The following is a 7919-nucleotide window of genomic DNA, read 5'->3' on the forward strand; positions in this document are numbered from 1 at the left end:
AACTGGAGCATGCTGCAATGCCCAAAGGAAAGGGCAACCAAGGCCACCAAAACGCCACAGTAAATAGCATGGATTATTTTAATATTTGAAAAACCTTAAAGTGACCATGGCAGAATATTTTCTTCGAATACATATAAAATAAATTCAATAAAGTGTCACATAGCTTTTATTGTTAATGTTCCTTTTTGGTGTACCTTCTTCTGAAATAAACTGGCATAAAGAACTGTTTCTAGGGAAATCAAATAAATTAGCATGTTATGTCGAATTAATACCTTTATGCTAGTTAAAAGTTGGGGAACCTCTGACAAAAATGATGACTTGGATTTAAAAATAGACCTCTAGTTTTTCTTCCCAGCAGACATCTGATAGGAGGGTCATTTATCTATTTAAAGCATACCTAGTTTGTGATAAGAGAGCCTCTTCATCTATATTTTGGCTACTTATGATTTTATATTTTTATAGGATTCCTTATCAACTATTAACACATTTTCTTGATAAAAATAGATGATCTAGCTGCAGATGGAATCTCTTTCCACCAACGAAGGCAAATCCCTGTCTCAGCAGAAGAACAGAAAAGCAAGAGCAAGAAGCTTTTCCTTGGACACCTTATGCCACAGCAAAGCCAGAGAGAAGCCAAATCCATTTGCCTCCCATGATGCTGCAAAGGTTTATGGAGAGTAGGAAAATCATGGACTTTTATGTTGAGTTATTGACCACTCACACCTCCTAGCCGCTTCAACATCAACACCCTTGGCATTTAAGAAGTGGGGCATCGAGTCTGCAGCAGGAGGATGCAGAGGCTGCTGCGTGTTTATGGAGCCGTCCAGGGGATTAACCGGTTGGGTTTAGCCGGGTAGTTCTCTTTTGGATCTAGAGGCGGAGTTCTCCTTGTTCTCACAAAAAGTCTAAAGTTAGATTCATGCCCCAGGCAGTTCTCCTGGTACCAGCCTGGTGTGGCGGCTCTGGCCACAGTTTAGAGCAACTTCAGAAGGGCACTGTGCCAGAGCTGGCTTCAGTCTTGAAGCGATTAGCAAAGCTCAGCGCTGGGCGCCTTGCATTAGCATTGCTTCAGTGCTAAGGACATCCTGGCCACAGTCACTGCCATTTTCCCCTACCCACAGGTGTGAGAGACAGGCAGAATAGTGAGCAGGATTGGATCGCGCGGGAGAGAGCTTTTCATGGCCTTTTAGTACAGACTTGTGCTTCGAAGGGAAAGAGAAAGCAAAAGGGGAAAAGAAATCAAGGATGTGGTCACTTCTTAGCACACACTCCAATGTCCTTAAAGTAACCCAGGGACTCTTCCCCAGCCAGAGTTCATCTGAAATAAAGCCACCCTCCAGAGTGGAGAAGGCATCCCAGAGTTATTTGTGAATCACAGCTTGGGTTTGAGGGTTTCACTCATCCAGGCTCCAGCCAAGGCAGAGGACCTGGGACTGGGACGGGCGCCTTTTCAAGAGATGGCCAGTCTTCACTGGCACTCACAGACAAAGCAGGAGACACTAACAGCTGTGGGGACCAGGCTTATTGTTCTCTGGCAGGAAAGCCAGGGAAGAAGGTGGCAGTTTAGAAATGCGGCTGTCACAAATGCCAACTTCAAAGTGCTCTGTGTACACAAGCCGGCGCAGAAAGCAGGCTACTTAGTGGCAAGAAGTGCATTGCCCCAATGGGAACTATAGCCCATGAAAGAGTAGAATTACAGAAACAACTGTTTTCTATATTGAAGTATGAGTGATTCTGAAAATAGGCACTGTTCATAAAGATAGCCTGTGGCTGCTGGATACAAAAATAAAAGAAAATAAGCAAAATCAGTCCGGGCCTGGGCTCTTAACATTTCTGCCTATGCAGACTTCAGGGAAGAAAAAAATATGTGAATACAATTTTATCAGAAGCCTTTACAAAATTGGTAGATGGATTGAAACATGGGTGTTGTAATTTTGAAAATGCAGACTTTTTTTTTTTTAACAATTCTGACAGCTTTTACAAACAAGGAGAGAAGTAAATCTCATTGAGAGACATCTAATCATGACGTTGCAAAATATTAAACAAGGTTTTCAACAACAATGAAGCATAATTCATCATACTTGTCTTATTAAATATAATGTTAATGAAATTAAAATAAATCTTGTTAATAAATAATTATGTTTTATCATTATAAAAAGTTAGGAATGGGTTCAGTGGCTCAAACCTGTAATCTCAGCATTTTGGGAGGCTGAGGCAGGTGGATCACGAAGTCAGGAGATCGAGACCATCCTCACCAACAACATGGTGAAATACCGTCTCTACTAAAAATACAAAAAAAAATAGCTGGGCATGGTGATGCACTCCCGTAGTCCCCGCTACTCAGGAGGCTGAGGCAGGAGAATTGCTTGAACCTGGGAGACGGAGATTGCTGTGAGCAGAGACCACGCCACTGCACTCCAGCCTGGGTTTCAGTGCGAGACTCTGTCTCAAAAAAAAAAAAAATTAAAATTACTCTTAAAGTAGTGTTGTGTTTTTAGCTTGTCTTTTTGAAATTTCTAGTTTTGCATAAGTCTCCTGATGTATATGTTCATATAGTAGCATATGTAGATAATTAATAGCAAACAAAAATAAATAAATATATTTACTGATAAAGACTAAATAAGAAAGCTCAGAGACCATTCATCAAAGCTATCAAAAGACATTTCTAATAATCTGCACACTCAGAACGATTAAAGTTACTGATACTATTGAATATCCTGAGGTCTGCTTTGGACTCAGGAATGCAGCCTCAACTGAATTTTGTCCACAGAGTCAAAAGCAAAAGAAAAGTCAACAAAAGTCACAAAATAACTTTGTTATTCCTAACAGATTTTTTTTCACAAGAAGATTAAGAGTATTATTGTGGTTTATATCCCAGCCTATAATTTATCAAGAAGAGAAAAATGGGAAAATTAAATCAGTTTTTTGCAAAGTCTGATAAGCTAATAGTTTGCAACTTAGAGAAAGAAACACATTACGTTTTTAAAGATAGGAAAGCCCACCTCTAGCTGCAGAAAGAAGGGATATACTTGCAGATTCTAGAAAGATAATCAGAGAGGCCAGGATGAAGTCCAAACAGTCTTTCTACCAGTTTTTAAGTAGTTCTGTGGTCAGAGCATCACATCTTTAGTCAATATACATCAATTTTTTTCAGCCTTCTCTGTACACAAAGCACTACTATTTTAAAACTGTCTTTTATAAAGTTTTGGTCTGCTAAAGTCAACTTCAATCCTTAAGAATGCTGTAGTTATGTATATTGAGACAGGGTCTTGCTCTGTTGCCCAGGCTGGACCACAGTGATGCACTCAAAGCTCACTGAAACCTCCGTTTCCCAGGCTCACGTGATTCTCCCACCTCAGCCTCTCTAGAAGCTGGGACTAAAGGCGTGTGCCATCATGCTGGGCTGATTTTTTTTTTTTTTTTTTTTGTAGAGATGGGATTTTGCCACGTTGACTGGGCTGGTCTCAAACTCCTGGGCTCAAGCAATCTACCCACCTTTGCTTCCCAAACTGCTGCTATTACAGGGGAGAGCCACTGCGTCCAGCTATAGCTAGGTATTTACCCAATTCTATTTTTAAATTTATTTTTATTTATTATATATTTATTTATTTTTGAGACAGGGTCTTGCTCTGCTGCTTAAGCTTGGGTGCAGTGGCACAATCATGGCTTACTGAGACCTCCACCTCCCAGATCCTCCCACCTCGACCTCTCTGATAGCTGAGACTGCAGGCACATCCCATTATACCTGAGTAATTAAAAAAATATATTTTGGTAGTGATGGGGTTTCGCTATGTTGCCCGGGCTTGTCTCAAACTCCTGGGCTCAAGCAATGCTATGACCTTGGCCTCCCAAAATGCTGGGATTACAGGTGAGAGCCACCATAAAATAGAGCCACCAGTTCTATCTTAAATCTTCAATAGATTTTAGTAGCATTTCCAAGTAATGGTAAATATTATGCTTTCAAAAGAAATGCCAACTCTGAAATTTGTTTAAGCCAATGAACATTTCCATTGTAGACATAAGAGAGAACTATGAGACGTGAGATACAGCTTACACAAGTTGATGATCAGAAAATACATAGACGCTTTGCCTAAATGATTGATTGCCCTTTGTCGGAGGTCACAAGTGGCTTCTCTGTGGGATGATGACTCACCACCACTCTTATCCATCAGCCTCTGTCTGTCTAGCCCAGCTGAACCCCCACCCCGTCCCCCTAGTCCCCCCGAGGCTCAGGAAAGAGTTGAGGATGTCTGCTTCGCATGTCACTTAGTAAAACAGAAGCAGCAGCAACTACAACAATAATAAAACGTATAATAAATTCTTTTTGTATGGCCAAGTCAAAAATTGCTTCTTTAAAAAACATATAGGTTTAAAAATTCCAAACCCAATATTTAAAAAATAATTCTTCAGATTAACCATGCCACTGATCTTCTGACCTTGTACTTAATGCAGAGGTACCTGCACCTATTGGGAAGAACCCACGTCCTCTAGGGTTCTAAGGAATCCCTGTCGCTGTGATAAGCTATGAGTGGAGGTGGCATGTTGTCTGTAGGACTTTTTAAAGAGTCTGTAGGACTTTTTCCATTCACATAAACTGTGATGGTCAAACATCCAAAGTTTGTGCTGACTGCATCATCACAGCATGAGTAGTCACCTTGCCCCATCAGTCTCTTTCTGCTTCAGTTTCATTACCAAGCCCTGTCCTCTCTACCTTCACAATGCCTCTTTCATCTGTTTACTTTTCTCCATTCCTGTTTTAGATCTTTTTATTTTTCTAAATTGTGCACTACTGCAAAATTTTCAGACTGGTAGTTCTGCTTTCAGTTCATTTTCTTTTTATTTCATTTTCCAGATTAAACACACACACACACACACACACTTCTAAAACACAGATTTGGATTGTGGCATCAGCATACTTAAATTACTTAAAAGGAAAAGGCTACCAATAATCTACTGAATATACCCAAACTTGAATTACATTCTTTTTGTGGCATCTCTCTAGTGGTCTCCTCACCCTCATCCTGCCTGCACTACCCACCATGTGTCGTGGTAACACTGCAGACCTCAAGTTACTGGAACACTTTATGCATGCTGCACTTTCTTTCAGTAACTCCAATTGTAATGTCTTGCCACAGCTGTCTGCCTACTATTTTTGCTGTTTGTCAGCATAAAGTCTCAATTAAGGCCAAGTTGCATAAAAATGATTTTGTATAGCTACACTGCCAGAGATTTTTGTTATTCTTTGTAAGGATGCACCTCTATCATGCAAGACAATCACTAATTGTCTTAATCATTAGTCTAGATGAGTCTAATCTAGGCTAGATTGTAATTGCCTAACCTAGTCCTGGTGCGGAGCAACACACAAGGGTTATTCACAAGCTATTATGAAAATAAAATCTGAAGTAGATTCATGTGATCTCATCACCTGGGCTCTAAGTGATGACACTTGGCTGGCCCTTGTTATGACTGCTGAGTTGCAGTTATAGAGTCATGGTTCTTTTGGAAGAAAAATGGATATTCCTGTTTTTTCATTCAGGCTCATGACTTTATCCAACTAATGACTAATTTTTTGTGTACAACTTTTACTGTTTTTTTTTCAGGTTATAACAGATGTACATTTTCATTGTACAAATATGTAAACCCCAAAGAGAAAATCAAACCCCATAATGATAATACTCAGATTTCTCCACTTCCCACATTACCATACTTTATAAATATGTACACAGTGTTTGGTCTTCACTTTTATATTGCAGAATTTTTCTATTTCTTTAAACATTTTTCCACACATTTTAAATGACTACCTGATGCTTCAGCAAGTGGATATATCATAACTTATTTAGCAATTATCCTATTTTTGAGCATTTAGTTTATTTCCAGAACTTTGCTATTGTAAATAAATGGTATATTAAAAATGCTCGTAATGTCTTTCTTTCCATATTTGTTATTGGGACAAATCCTCAGAATGTAATTGGCAGATCAAAGAGAATGAACTTTTTACCGTCTAAAAAGTTTCCATAAATGTATACTTCCCACATCCTTGCCAAGCTATTGGGTACTGATAGTTTAAAAATAATCTGGTCTGCTCAAATAGATGAAAAATAATATCTTGACTTAATTTGGATTTCTTTACTTTACAGTGGCAAGTGAGCCCAAAGATGAATTTGAGTGTAGAGGCTAGAACTCAGGACATATGTATGGAAGGATAGTGTATGTTATTTTGATAAGCCATCTTTACTCAACCCCTCCCATGTCTTTACTTGCCTATCAAGAATAAAGCGAACAAAACATTCAAACCTAAAATGCTTTGTTCTGTAATTTATTGACAAATTTTATGAAATAGCTTATTTTATTGAGATTTTCTTGGTAATTCCCATGTCCTTCTCTTTGCTGCTGACATCAGAGCTTGGGGAGGGGTTCAGAGCCCACACAGTAGTCAAGATTGAGACCTGCCTAAACTCAGGCTTAAGAGAATATAAGAAGTGATGGTTTATGACCTTCAATTTGAGGCAGAAGCAGGAATAGACTGCTCATTTGCCTTAAAACTTTTGTGAAATAAAATGTTGATTAAAAAAATTGCATTTATTTTGCCTTTGTAGTGCCTATGACTGTTCTCGCCAAAATTCTGTGGTCATGCAAGGAGACTATGGTTAAGTGGCTTTACTCCATTTCAGGAAGTCGTTGGTGACTAACAGGCTCTTGGTTATAAATTAAGCAGAAAATATAAGAATCCTTATCACCAGTAGCTGGAAACTTCTCAAAAGCAATGAAAATATCTATTTTTAACTCTACTTTCTTGAAATATTAGAGACAGTTCAACTTACAATTAAGAAACCAGTTCTGAGTCCTGCAAACCAAACGAAGCAAGGAAGCAAGCAGAGTGAGTTATTCCTCATTGAAGCTGGGTGTTCCTCTTTAAGGTTACAGTCCTAGGGAGCTGAGACATGCATGTGCTTCTGGTTGGGCAAATGCTATAATTGCATATTTCTTACCTCTAATTCCCTCTCTAAAGTGCCATACTAATGTGAGGCTTTTGTGTGTGTGTGTGTGTGAATAAGGACCCTTGACAGTCACACTATCAGGCCATCAATATCAAATTGCTGAAAGCATCAGTTAAGGCCAAGTTACACAAAAAGGATTTTGTGTAGCTTCACTGCCAGAGATTTTTGTTATTCTTTGTAAGGATACACCTCTATCATGTATGACAATTACTTTGGACATCAAAATTTTTCCTTTTGAATGACAGTGTAATTCTACCAAATCGTTGATATTTCTACACTTGTCCATTCATATTTACTTAGCACCTGCTTTGTTCCAGGCACTGCCAACAGCATGGTGACCACAGAGATAAAAGAGACTGGTTTCCTACCTGTCCAGGACAGTGGAAATAGTCATATGTGGGAAAAAAGCACATGGACTCCACAGGTAATTGTTTTGAAATGTGTACAGAGCATGATGTTAACAGAGATACAGGACTTCTAACCTAGTTTTGCAGGTGTGGCCCCTTCCAAATGATGGATAGATTATGTAGCTAATATTTAGATGCTTATTCCTAGTAAAGCAAGTTGTATTAATAAGCATTTGCCACTAGATGGAGCTATAAGACATCCATATTTTAGCACTTTTTCGGTTTGGAGTAATACTATTTCAAACGGAAGTTTGAGGTTAAAAATTTATTAAGGAAAAAGTACAGTTTATTGAGCTAATTTTTTTACTTTTGCATATATTTATATATTCTTCAAAAACTAAATAAGTTGTAGACGTACATCTTAGATGATTACAAAGTGAATTTTTTTTGTTTAAAAATTATGTGTAGATGTTACCACACAACAAAATGTTCAGTGTTTTTTATATTTTCAAGCCCAAACTTTTTATCTATCTATCTATCTATCTATCTATCTATCTATCTATCTATCTATCTA

This window comes from Sapajus apella, unplaced genomic scaffold (genome assembly GCF_009761245.1).
Source record: "Sapajus apella isolate SASKATOON/1434 unplaced genomic scaffold, GSC_monkey_1.0 scaffold3, whole genome shotgun sequence".
Classification (NCBI taxonomy): Eukaryota; Metazoa; Chordata; class Mammalia; order Primates; family Cebidae; genus Sapajus; species Sapajus apella.